General features: G+C 39.3%; 1 protein-coding gene across 1 annotated transcript in view; it reads right to left on the bottom strand.

The window, feature by feature from the left end:
- The window catches only part of Jak2 (Janus kinase 2), a 105,559-nt gene that overhangs the window by 72,444 nt on the left and 18,569 nt on the right, over positions 1–14,546 (bottom strand). The gene's annotated exons all lie outside the window — the stretch shown is intronic.

Below are 14,546 nucleotides of genomic sequence, written 5' to 3'. Positions count from 1 at the left end.
TGGGGCTTTGTTCAAGGGCAGTAGCCTAGAGCTGAAGAGCTCAGGGACAATGCCCAGGCCAGGGGTAGGGCAGTAGCCTTGAGCTGAAGAGCTCGGGACAGCGAGTTCAAGCCCCATGACCTACCCCCCCCAAAAAAAAATAGAATTTAAGTTCCTGACATCCATTTTCCTAAAATATGTTAAAAAAAAAAGGGTGACATGGTCCAAAAAGAAATATACTCTTTACCTAATTTGTGTACATCACCTTTATAATAAAAACAAAATTTTTTTTAAAAAAAGAAAGTAAAAAAAAAAGCAGAATATTTCCTATTTTACTAACTGTCCCTCCAAAACCAAGATTTGAGCACAAAATTCTCTTGACTATTAACTCTAAACATAAAGGCTGAAATTATACCTATGTAACATATACCTCATATATAAGAAGACATATGAGCTGGGAGTGTGGCCTAGCAGTAGAGTGCTTACCTAGAATGCCTGAAGCCCTTGGTTCGATTCCTTGGTACCACATATACAGAAAAAGCCTAAAGTAGTGCTGTAGCTCAAATGGTAGAGTGCTAGCCTTGAGAAAGCTCAAGGCCAGTGCCCAGGCCCCGAATTTAAGCCCCAGAACTGGCAAAAAAAAAAAAAAAAAAGAATGTATACGATATATATCGTATATATTACATAATAGTTCGTTCGCACCTGCATTCCTAGCTACTATAAAGGCTGAGATCTGAGGATAGCAATTCAAAGCCAACCCAGGCAGGAAAGTATATATTCTTACTTCAAATTAACCACCAAAAGCCAGAAGTTGAGCTGCGGCTAACATGATATAGTGCCAAACCTAAGGAATAAATCTAAATGACAGCTCGCAGGCTCTGAGTTCAAGCCCCAGTACTGGCACATACGTGAACATGCATACATACACACACACACACACACACACACACACACACACACACACAGTAAATTTAAGATACTAGCATAAACTACTTATGCAATTTTAAGGGAACTGAAAACTCAAGAACTATTTTTCTTGAGTAATTATTCTGAATATCTAAATAAAATAAGACTAAATAAATAAATAAATAAAATAAGACTTCAACTTTTGAGGCTTGGCTCTGTTGTGACTAATGTTATTTATGCTGTTGCTGTTGTTTCTCAGCTTTTATTTCTTTCTGTTTCATTTCCCAGAAATAAAACTGTTTTTATTTTATTATTTCCACTTTCCAAATTAGATTATGTACTGAGTCATCTTCAATCTGTGCCTTAGGATGAAAGCATCCCACCCTTCTGACCTTCAGATATCAGAAGTCAAACGGAGCCATCCACCCCGGCTTCTTGGTTTGTGTCTCTGTATTTTGACAGTATAACTGGGTCCTTCTTTAGACAGCATGAAGAACTTTCAACATTATGGGGACAGATGCAGCTTCCATTTCCTGCCTCTTGTAAATCTACGGGGAAATCAAAGACTGTCAAAGTTTAGGGGGGAAAAAAAAACTAAATTCTTAGGTCATAAAAAGAATTGCCCAAGCTGTGAGCCCTTCTCTAAATTTCTAGGGCATTCTCTTTGAGTACTCCAGTACAGGGGTATCCTAAAGATAAAGGCTTGGACTAAATGGAAGAGATACATCACATAACAGGTCGAGGGTGTAGGTGATCAATGCAGTAGTACCTTCCAAGTCTAAGAGTCTAGAAAATTACCTTCTTTAAGCCATAACTTCATGGACCTTCCCTGTGCCTGACAAATTCTGTCTTCTGAGCAAAGTGCCACCTTTTATCTGCAAGGAAATAACTGAGTGATTCAACTCTAAACCTGTACTTCCTGCTGCAGTTGCTATCCCAAGTCAGAAACCAGACAGAAATTCACCAACACTGAAGAAGCACATTTTGAATACATGCTACTAAACTCTATCTGGGAGAATGTCCAATAATTGGCGATATGACTTACGAACGATGGAAACCTTTTTTTCCATTTTTTAATGTAACAGAGAGGTTACAGTTATATAAATCAGGCAATCAGGACATTTATCTTTGAACTGTGTCACCCTCTCCCTTGTTTTCTCACAATGGAAATCTTAATTCAGCATGAAAGTCATAGTGCCAACAGGAAGCACTGTACAGTGATACAAGGATAAATCTATAGTTTTGGATTCTAGTGAATAGCTCTATAACCTTGAGCGTGTTCGTTAGTACCACTACTCCATTACCACATCTATCAAAGAGGACACTAATAGTACTTTTCCCATAGGCATTTCCTAAAGATAAAGGGAATGAATTAAATGTGTCACAAGGCTGGTCATCATTTGCCTTCCACACACACTTAGCACTTCTTCAGCATCTCCAAGCACCAAAAACCTCGTACAGCTTCGTCTTGGATTTAGTCACCCAAATGCCCCTGAAGAAGCACAGTGGAGATAGGTGAGAGCTGGGTAGTTCACCATTCTACACGTAGGGTTGTCATAGGCTGACAAGGTCCCTTAATTGACAGCCACGAGGCCTGGAGAGTGGCCTTTCTCATATAGCCTTCAGGACTAGATGGAGCAATGTTCTTTGCTTTGGATCACTATGCTGTGTGGTTTCTTAAATACTCCCGAATCCATGTCAATGGTCCCTTTGTTAAAATCTCCTCAGACGGCCCAGTTGGAATATATTATTTGATAAAGTAGCCAGCAAGTACCAGCAGAAGTCACAATGGTAGAAAAAGTAGCTACGATTATTTGGAGACTAGGTTTCCTGATGAAATGGGTTCTGTAGATGCAGCAAAATAAATAACCTAAGGCAAATGAATCCCTTCCTACACAAGGCACTAGATACAGGCCATTCTTTACTGCTCAGACTTTTCATACTATATATGGAGGATAAATTTCTCTTAGGAGAATCTTCCTCCTTAAAACAGACAGCTTTAGAAAATAGTATCAAATTGTAGGCCCATGTAAGTTTCAATTTTACATAATCAACAAATTAGTTTTGGTGTACACCACAAACACTGATCTTGCTGATCTGAAATGCGTTCAGCGATTATTCTGAAATTCAATTTCAACTAGGTTTTCTGTGTTTTCTTTGGCAATCCTACCTATCATGGGAAGATCTGAATTCTTTCATTCATTGTTTTTGTTTTTCTGTTTGTTGTGACAACCCAGGACCTTGACCATAACAGGCAAGGGTTCTGCCATTGGGCTATATCCTCAGACCTTGAGATAGGGTCCCAAGATTATTTCAGATTGTTTTTGAACTATTTAGCTTGGGCTAGGCCTCAACTCTCAAGCCTCCAGCTACTTTCCCAGTTCTGGGTTTCTAATGCTAGTACTGCCATATACAACCACATCCAGCTTACAGTTGACATGAGAATTGAGGTCAAGGTCTCCCACTTGCTCAGCTCATTCTCTACTGCAGAAGCCATGCCTCCAGCTCTGCTTTTCCACTGGTTGTATTGAAGACAATTTCATGGACTTTTCTACCCAAGCGGGTCTCAAACTACTTTCTTTTCTTTTTTTTATTGTCTGGATAATCTATAGAGGGGTTACAGTTACATTTGTCAGGTAGTAGGTACATTACTTCTCACACATTGATACCCCTTTTCATGTTTTTGTCTCTATTTTCCTTCCCCCCTCCCAATCATCTTGTTTTCCCCCTTTCCCTTTCCTATTTCAAATAAACAAATAAATGTATATACAATATACCAGGTAACAAAGTCAGATACAGTATGAGATTAACCATAAGGGCAAAAAAAAGAAAAGAGGAATAACATAGTACATTAAGAACAATTACATAAAATAAAGCTCTTGTTTCCATATTCTAGAGATCCTTTCATTTAGTCTAAACCACTTTCTATCCTCCTGATCTCAGCCTTCTGAATTGTTATGCTTACAAGTCTAAGCCGCCAGTTCTTGGCTACCATTTCTTAAATACACACTAAAGAACACACTTAGCTATACACTTACCTATAAGTACTTTTTCACAGAAAGATGAATTCTCTGTCAGCCTAAAAGCACAAGTAATCAATATAGAAATGCAAACCACTGGATCACATTCTATTCAAGAATAATTAATGGCTGGCCGCTGATAGCTCATACCTGTACTCCTAGCTAGTTAGGGAACATGGTTAGAAGACAGGCCAAGCAGAAATTCTATGAGACTCTTATCTTCAATTAACGCCCCCCTGTAGCTCATAGAATTAAAAAAAATCTTTGGGACAGAGCCAGGGTGCGGTACCTCACACCTGTAATCTTAGTTACTCAGGAGGCTGAGATCTGAGTCTCAAAGCCAGCCTGGGCACAAAAAGACCTGAGACTGTTATCTTCAATTAACTTCTAGCAAATGGGAAATGGGGCATCCCTCAAGGTTAGGGCGGTAGCCTTAAGCTGAAGAGCTCAGGGACAGCGCCCAGGCCAAGTTCAAGCCCCATGACAAAAAAACAAAAACAACCACAACAAACTTAGGAACAGTACTCAGTCCCTGAGTTCAAGCTTCAGGACCAGCACAAAAACAAACATCAAAGAATAATCAATGACATAGGCCTTTTCCCTCAAGTCCTTCCAACTGCAACTGCTGTATACATGGCTCTACCAAGAAGCAGTTCCTCTTCTTGAATTTGTGGTCTCAAGCAATCATTCTATCTCAGCCTCCATAGGAGCTATAAGATTGTAAGCATTTCAGTCCTGGGCTTGAGCTCAGGACCTGAGCACTGTCCTTGGACTTTCTCAAGGCTAGAGCTCTACCACTTGAGCCTCAGCACCACTTCTGACTTTTTTCTATGCATGTGGTACAAAGGAATCGAACCTTGGTCTTCGTGCATGCTAGGCAAGCATTTTACCACTAGGCCAAATTCCTAGCCCCTTCTTCTTCTTTTAACATATAGTAATTTTACAAAGTACTAGGTCTCATTATGACCTCATGACTTTCTGTATATGAATATTATTTGATCATGTCCACAAACTGTTAACTTGGAAGATTCTTTCTCTCTTTCTCTCTCTCTCTCCCCTCTCTTTCTATCCCTCTCTCTCTCATTGCTAATATTGAACATCACTTCACAAATGCTAGCCAAGCACACTCTGCTACTGAGCTACGTTCTCATCCCCATCCCATTATTACCCTTTCTTCTCCTTCCTCCTCATTTTTCCTTTCTCCTATCCAATAGTCCTAGTTTTTCTTCCATGTCCTCCTCTGTCTCCCCAGAGGCAGGCAATAGTTGTCTTTGTGTGACTGGCTTATTATTTTTTTTTTTTAGCGTGGCAAATCTCAGTCCCATCCATTTTCCTACAAATGACATTATTTCATTTTTGCTTATAGCCATATAAAACTGTGTGTGTGTATATACCACATCTTCTTAATCCAGTCATCAATTGATGGGCATCTAGGCTGGTTCTATAATGACTATTGTGAAGAGAATAGCAATAAACTTGAGTATGCAGGTATCTCTATAGTAAGCTGACTGATTCTTGGAGGGATATACTAATAAGTAGTTTAGCTGAATCAAATAGAGATCTTATTTTTAGTTGTTTTGTTTGTTGTTTGTTTTAAGGAAACTCCACAGTGATTTCCATAGCAGCTGCACTAATTTACATTCCAGCATTTTGCTTTTTCTGTGTATGTGGTACTGAGGAATCGAACCTGGGTCTTCGTGCCTGCTAGGCAGGCACTCTACCACTAGCCAAACTCTTGGCTCACTAATGCATCTTAATCAGTGTCGCCCAGTATCACTTTGATTACCCCTTGTTATTCTCCTCCGTCTCACACAACCCCACCAGTCCCCTCAAACTTACCTGGTTCCATTTTCACAGATGTACATTAAATATGATGACTATATTCACACACTCTTTCTCCCGCTATTCATCTGACATACCCCATTCCCAACAATACATATTCCAGCTTCTTGGTATTTCTTTTCTTAGATTATGACCTCATTGTTCAAAGAAGCTACACCCTTGCAAACCTCCTCTACAAGTACTATACTTCAGACAACATGTTTGTGTATGTATGCATTTGACCCTGTTTATGTTTTCATATATGTTTATAATTTAGATTTAAACTTTCACATAGGCGAGAAAACCTGAGTCCTTTGTCTCTGTGAACCTGACTTTCTTTATAAACATAATTTTTTCCAGGTCCTTTCAATTCCCCACAAATGACATAATATAATTTTTCCTGATGGATAAGTAAAATCTGTGTGTGTGTGTGTGTGTGTGTGTGTGTGTGTGTGTGTGTGTGTATGTGTATAAGCTTCTTTTTGCTCAAGGCTAGCACTGTACCACTTGAGCCACAGTGCCACTTCTGGCTTTCTGTGTTTATGTGGTAGTGAGGAATCAAAACCAGGGCTTTATGCACACTAGGCAAGCACTCTACCAGTAAGTCACATTCCCAGACTTCTTTAAGATTAAAAATGATAAAACTCACATAGCTAGAAAAAGCTAGAAAGGCTGTTAGAAAACTCAAGATCAGTGACATGACATGGTTTCAGGAAATAGTTAAACATAATATTCTTTCTTCTTTTTTTTTTTTATGGGTCATGGGCTTGAACTCGGCTGTCCCTGAGCTCTTCAGCTCAAGGCTACTGCCCTACCCTTGAGCCAAGCCCTGCTTCCCATTTTCTAGAGGTCAATTGGAGATAAGAGTCTCAGGTCCTTTTGTGCCCGGGCTGGCTTTGAGCCTTGATCCTCAGATCTCAGCATCCTGAGTAGCTAGGATTATAAGTGTGAGCCACTGTGCCCGTCATAATATTCATTCTTCTTTGCTTAGATTTATGCCTTGTTGCATATTGATCTTAGTTTTCTGCACTTCTATTTGTATGTATACTCAAATATTTTCTGAAATATATTAGAAGAAATAAATCAATACAAATGCAGACCTAAACATGGCATCTGATAAGTACAGCAACTGGTTCAGACCTGTTGTTAACCCCTGGCCAGTTCTTTGAAGACTGCACAGGATCAGACAGGTATCCCTATATCTTGAGGTTTTAAAAGATTCCTTTTTAACAGGACATGGATTCAGACTTTGAATTCCAGCCTTGGAAAGGCTGAAACAAGAGAATCTCCAGAAGTCCTAGAGTTGTATCTTCAAGGCCTCCTTTTCCTATAGTTTCCATTTGTCTTTTCTGAGAGTCAGTATAATATGTACCACTTTTCTGTCTAAGACACATACCAAAGTAGACCAGAATGTACTAAAGAAGCAGAATAAATCAAAATAATGCCATTACATCAAGGAAAACTGTCAAGGACACAGGAGCAAGAATTTTCTTAGAGAAAAAAACTTGATCATGACTGCATACAGTAGGAAAATGCCTTCATGACCGTTCATCTAAATTTGTGTCAAAGCGTTTTATTCTTCAGGCAAAATTAGCAGGAACATCAGTAAAAAAAAAAATACTCAGTCTTAAATCCCACAAAAAGTAAGATTACGTTTCTACTTATGAACTGTAACAAAAACCTACCTTCATAGTTAGATACACACCAAGCTCGTCCCCAGCTCAGAATAGCCAGCCAAAGTTCCACAGTGAAAGATCTCAAGAGGTATGGGATAGTGTTTTTGAGAGTAAGAGAGAGAACAAACGTAGATTTTTTATCAAGACACAGAGAAAAGTGTAAACTCAAAGTCCACAGTGTAACACTACTTCTGAAATACACAGATTTGATTATGAATTTCACTTTCAATGATTTCTTAATTTCTGGAAAATTCAGATTACTAAAGTCTTTGAGGGCCAATGAGTAATCTTTCCAAGGAAATACATGTAATGTTTCTGTGTGAATATCAGATCTCCTGACACGCTCAGTCATGCATCTTAATTGGTTAGTTAGTAAGACTTGGACCTGTGTGCTGCAATGCAACTTCTTAGACTGTAGTCTAAGAAGTCACAGATGTAGATTTGGCATAAGAAGAAGTATAGTTGGCTGGGTTCTGATGGCTCACATCTGTAATCCTAGCTACACAGGAGGTTGAGAACAGAGAATCATAAAGGCAGCTTGGGCAGGAAAATCTGTAATCTCCAATTAATTGCAAAAAAAAAAAAATAAACCAGGAGTGGAGCTGTGGCTCAAAGTGGTAGAGCGAAAAAGTTCAGGAATAGCACCCAGGCCCTGAGCTCATGCCTCATGATTAACCAAAATTAAAGTATAGTAATGGCCTGAGGTTCTCACAAGTGTTTCTTCAAGTTTTCTCCCTTCCCTGGTCCTTCTCTTAATCCCAAGGGATTCTTTTTTTCATATATTTTTATTGTAATTAATAGACGGGTTACATTATATTCACCAGATAGAAGGTGCATTACTTCACATACATTGATACCCTTTCTCATGTCTTGGTCCCCATTTCCCTCCCCTCACCCCCACCCCTCATCTTTTTCCCCCCTTCCCTATCCAATTTCAAATAACTAAATAAGCATATATCCAATATATCAGGTAACAAGGTAAAATACTGTAACAATATGCAATAACCAAGAGACAGCAAAAGAGATGAGAGATAAGGGAAAGTGTTTTTAACTAGCTGTTCTTTCAAACAGAGTCCATAAAGACTCTTCAGGTAATACTTTTTCCCCCAGGAAATAGTTCTTTGTTATCTTCCTCCAGGAGGATATAGTTATCAATTTCAAGGAAGCATAAAAGATATTCCTCTTTCAGAGAAGAGTGGTTCTTCAAGACACCTGATTTCAATAGATGCGGAAAGAAGGTCTCATTGTCTTCAGAGATCTTTTTTTCTTACCTGTATATCTGCAATATTCTCTTAATTTGAGGCCTCTGGAGTTGTGGCATACTATAGTCCTGTGTGAGTGTCGTTGCTGTGATTGGGGGTAAAATACAAGCCTAACCTTCCTACCTAACCCGATGTACATAGGTAAGTTTGATAAGAGGTAGCTGGGGGTGTGGTTCAAGTGGTAGAATACTTGCCTAGAAAGAGTGATTGGGAAGCCTTTCATTCAAATCACATACTGCTCTCTCCTTCCAAAATATTTTCATTCGGGCAGCAGGGGCTCATGCCTGTAATCGTTAGTTCTCAGGTTGAGATCTGAAGATCTCAGTTCAAAGCCAGCCTGGATACAAAAGTCCTTAGGACTCTTATCTCTGATTAACCACCAGAAAGCTGAAAGTGGCACTGTGGCTCAAGTGGTAGAGTGCTAACTCCGAGCTGAAGAGCTCAGGGACAGCGTGCAGACCCAGAGCCCAAGCCTCACAACTGATATATATATATATTTATTTATTTATATATATGTACAATTAGCTGAGAAAATATCTGTGAAAGAACTATAAAGTATACAAAAAATGGATTTGTTAAAAGTGACTTGCTTGCCTAGCATGCATGAAGCCTTGGGTTCAATTCCTCAGTACTCAGAAAAAGCAAGAAGTGGTGCTGTGGCGCAAGTGGTAGAGCACTAACGTTGAGAAAGTTCAAGGACAATGCCCAGACCCTGAGTTCAAGCTCCAGGACTAGCAAAAAAAAAAATTGTTATGCAAAGAATTGCTGTGAATTGGTTCTGTCTCTGTTTTGAAGGAGGCAGTCCTGGATGCTGGCTCTGAGCTTTTCTTCTCAAGGCTGCCGCTCTACACTTGAGCATCACTTCCAGTACTGGCTCTTCCTTGGTTAACTGAAGATAATCATCTCACAGATTTGTAAGCTTGGCTGAATTCAAACCATGATCTTCAGATCTCAGCCTCCGGAATAGCTAGGATTACAATTATGAACCACAAGTGCCTGGTTTCAAAGGGGATTTTAAGAGGAGCTGTAAAGGCTCAGGTCATTAATACCATCAAGGACCTAGAGTGTTGATGTATATACTAGGAGTCAGAAAACTATATCATGTAAATTAGGTCTGACCTCCTGCCTTTTTGTTTTTGCATATGAGATAAGAACGTGTTTTGTTTTATATTTTAAATAATTTTTTTAAAAAGAAAAAATAATAGTAATTTTTAAAAGTCAACATTTTAAAAAATGAGAATATAATTTAGTGGCATTGCATCTGCCTAGCATGTGGAAAGCCCGGGAGGTTCAACTGCAAGCAACATTTTTTTTAAAAAAAAAGCAATAAATGGAAAAAGAAGGATAAGCAATTTGCAACATGTGAAAATTATGTGGAACTGAAATTTTAATGTCTATAAATAACAGTTCTTCAGAACACAGCTACACCCATTCATTTACATACTTTCATAGTAGAAGATTGGAAGTCCTTATAATGGATACCAGATAGCTTTCAAAATCTAAAATACTTACTCTGAGGACCTTCAGGAAAAGTTTGCGAACATCTGGAATGTACTAATTGCTAACTACAGAATTTCCTAGTAGATTTCTAGGTCCAAAATAATTTGAAGAGATAGAATTTCCTTCAGATCTCATGTCATCTTTCATCATTTAATATAATGTTTTCCTCCTACTTCAGAGATAAGAAAACTGACCTTGGGTATGAAATACCCAGACTTCTACATAAAGATGCTGTAACACAGCAGAATTTCAGAATCTCCATTCTTAGTATTATTAAAGAAATCCAAAATGGAAAGATAATCTTCAATTTGTAAATGGAGTTAGAGACCAGAAAGGACTCTTGGGAAAATTAGTAAGGTTTTGCACAAACAGGACTCATTTCTAGGTTATTGTGCTGAATTTTAGGAATGAATAAGAACCATATCAAGTGGTACCAGCCATTGGTGGCTTCCACCTAAAATTCTAGCTACTCAGGAGGCTGACCTCTCATGATCACAGTTTGAAGCCAGTAAAGTCCATGAGACTCTTACCTCCAACTAATCAGCAAAAATCTAAAAGTGGAGTCGTGACTCAAGTGGTAGAGCATCTACTTTGAGGGGGAAAAAAATAAGAATGCAAAGCCCTAAGTTCAAGCCCTGTTGTTCAGCAACAACTAATTTTTTTTAATGAAGTATGATATACCATTGATCTCACTCTTTTGAGATTCTATGAAAATCTCAGCAAATACAGCCAACCCCCACTAAACATTATACTCAGCCCAGCCTAGCTGTCCTCCTCTTTTATTTATTTATTTATTGTTTTTTGGCAGTCCTGGGCTTGAGCTCAGGGCCTGAGCACTGTCCTTGGACTTGCTCAAGGCTAGAGCTCTACCACTTGAGCCTCAGCACCACTTCCGGCTTTTTTTTTTCTATGTATGTGGTACTGAGGAATCGAACCCGGGTCTTCATGCATGCTAGGCAAGCACTTTAACCACTAGGCCAAACTCCAGGCCCCTGTCCTCCTCTTTTAAAAACACATCTACTATCTTATCTTTCAAGGAAAGTGAGAACACACGGTCTTAACAGAGGTAGAAAATAGGCAGATTAGGATTGGAAATGTGGCTTAGTGGTAGAGTGCGTGCCTAGCATGCATGAAGCCCTGGGTTCAGTTCCTCAGATCCACATAAATAGAGAAAGCCATGGGGCCAGGAGTTTGGCCTAGTGGTAGAGTGCTTGCCTAGCATGCACGAAGACCCAGGTTCGATTCCTCGGAACCCCACATACATAGCAAAAAGCCGGAAGTGGTGCTGAGGCTCAAGTGGTAGAGCTCTAGCTTTGAGAAAGTCCAAGGACAGTGCTCAAACCCTGAGCTCAAGTCCAGGACTGGCAAAAAAAAAAAAATAGAGAAAGCCAGAAGTTGTACTGTGGTTCAAGTGGTAGAGCACTAACTAGCCTTGAGCAAAAGAAGCTCAGAGACAAAGCCAAAGCCTTGAGTTCAATCCCCAGGACTAGCATAAGAAAAAGGAAAGAAAGAAAGAAAGCAAAAAGCAAGCAGATAATCTAATTCCAGCGATTATAGAAACTGTGATATTTTGAATTCCAGAAGTGGTGCTGTGGTTCAAGTGGTAGAGTACTAGCCTTGAGTACAAAAGCTCAGACATACTATCCAGGCCTTGACTTCAAGCACCAGTACCAAGGTCACCACTCTCCACCCCGCAAAGCTGCAATTAATTTTAGGTTTTAAGCTTTTTTGCGGGGGAGGGGTGTTCTTCAGGGTCTTTTATAAAAAAAACCAAATTAAGTCCACTTTGATGTCTACTTGTAAAGGAAATTTTTTCTTTTAAATGCATAATTCTGTTTGTGTTTGAATGTTAAAGGGATTATTCTTCTTCTAAAATGCTTTTGTACTACGAGACTATGTTAGTATATATACTAAATAAAAATAGCAAAAGAAGCAATGACAATTCAGAAGCAGGCACCAATGATTCATGCTTGCAAGCTTACTTAATTGGAATGTTGAAAATTGGAGGATCACATTCCAGGCCAGCACAGACAGAAAAAGTCGATGAAACTTTTAACCTGAAAGGAAGTTAGATGTGGAAGCAGGTTTCTATTATCCCAGCAATGATGGGAAGCCTAAAATAGGCAAACAGCAGTTTAGGTATGACTGAAAATGATTCCCTGTCCTAAAGATAATTGCTGAAATGCGGGGATGGAGAAATGGCTCTGTAGTATCAAGCCAGCCTAGCGAGTGAAAAGCCCTAAATCCAGAAAGGCAAGGAAGTGGGGAGGGGAAATGAAATGGGGAGGTGGAATGACAGGGGGAGGAGGAAGAGGCAGGGGATGATTTAGCAACTGGAAAAGTTGAGACTGAGAATTATCACTGTTTCCAGGCAGCCCAAAAAGTTCCCTGGGCTACATCTCAACCAGAAGCTGAGCCTGGTGAGGTGAGCTGATTCTCCTAGCTACAACAGGAACTAAAATGGAATGGTAGTGATTCAGACTAATCTGGGGGAAAAAAAAAAAAGTGATACCTTTTTGTTGTCAGTCATGGGGCTTCAGCTCTGGGCCTGGGTGCTGCCCCTGAGCTCTTCAGCTCACGGCTCTACCATTTGAGCCACAGGGCCACTTCCAGTTTTCTGGTGAGCCTCATGGACTTTCATGCCCCTGCTGGCTTTGAACTGTGATCCTCAGATCTCAGCCTCCTGAGTAGCTAGGAGTACAGGCATGAGCCACTGAGCCAGGCGAAAAAGTGATATCTTATCAGAGTAAAAAGAGCTAAAGGGACAATTTAAGCTGTAAAGTATCGGTCTAGCAAGCATGAAGCCATGAATTCAAATCCTGAAATTTAAAAAAAAATAAACGAGGAAAATGAAAACATTCTACATAAAAATAATTAGTCTCTATCACACACTGGCTCTCAAGACAATCTTGAAAAAATCTAAGAAATCAATCTGGAAGTTTAATTTGGACTGTTTACACTTAGTAACAGAATGGAAATTGTGGTACCTTCCTTAGGGAGTATCAAGGGTTGTTTCTATGTTTTTGGTGGGTTCCCCAGCCCCTCTCTCTCTACTTCTGGTGGAGTTTTCTTCCTTGGTTTTAGTTTGGATTTGTTTTAAAACAGGTACACTTTCTACAGAAGGAAGCAATAGGAAAACTAGCAATCTCAGGAATGTCGTTCACATTGAATGCTTCAAGAAGAAAATCAAGGTTGTTTCTGAGAAGCCGTTCACTTGGAGGCATTTGAAATACCTTACCAAGAAATACCCTGAGAAGAATAACCTTCGTGGTTGGCTTGATGTGGTTCTGGGCTTCTGACAAGGAGACTGTGGACTTTATTACCTCCACATTAGTCAAGGAGAAGAATGGATTGGAACCTGAAAGCTAGGGGAAGACTCCTTATAGAGCTTTGCTTTTTAATAGGACAAAGGAAGCAGTTTAAGAAAGAAGCATCAATAAATGAACTTTCAGTTTATCGATCAATTTTTTTAAGTTGTCCTCTTAAAAAACAATGATTGGTTCTCTGAAACAGTACAAGAATTGATTAAAAGTACCCACATACAGCTGTGGCTCAAGTGATAAGTCATTAGCCTTAAGCAAAAAAAAGAAAAAAAGCTCAGGGGTAGTATCTAGGCCCTGAGTTCAGCCCCAGGATCAGCACACACACACACACACACACACACACACACACACACACACACACACACAAAAATCTACACAATTCGTGAAAAATCAGTACTTCACTCATATTCATTTTGACTCTTAACATCCTAACATACTGAAATTCCAGTAGAATATTTCAAGGGCTCAATGTGAGAGGATCCTTGCTGCGTGGGGTTGAGCCCCCAGTACTGATGAGAGAGAGAGCAAGAGAGCGAGAGAGAGAATATTTCATGCACACTGGCAGAAAGGGGGAAAGAATCAAACATGCCTTAAAGTACTCCTTGACACATTTGTATCATACTATGATACACAAAGTAATGTTTACAAGGTTCTAAAGAAAAGTCCATCCTAGTAATATTACAAACTGCACAGTTGTTCTTTAAAGGTAATGGGCAGCTGTTATTAATCAAAATTTTACATAGCTCTGGTCTTTTAGCACCCATGAAACTCTTCTGAGAAAAACCATTCAACGGTGTAATCTAGCCAACCATAGTTAAATCAAAATAAATAAGAAATTTGTTTAAAGTCTTGGTAAAAGAGTCAGTGGTAACCACTGAAGTCTTTTAAACACTGAATTAAATGTTTCTAAGTTACAGAGGTTTTTAGTGATCTCCAGATCCATTCAGTCCTTGAAAATGACATAATTTCATTCCTCTTCTTGGCTGTATAATAATCTTATTGTGGGTGTACATACACATATACATAAACTACATTTTCTCAATCAATCCATCAATTGTA

The sequence above is a fragment of the Megascapheus bottae genome, chromosome 3 (genome assembly GCF_031878675.1).
Source record: "Megascapheus bottae isolate mThoBot1 chromosome 3, mThoBot2.hap1, whole genome shotgun sequence".
NCBI classification, from domain to species: domain Eukaryota; kingdom Metazoa; phylum Chordata; class Mammalia; order Rodentia; family Geomyidae; genus Megascapheus; species Megascapheus bottae.
The sequence above is the reverse complement of the archived record's forward strand: the minus strand, read 5'-3'. Positions and strand labels throughout refer to the sequence as shown.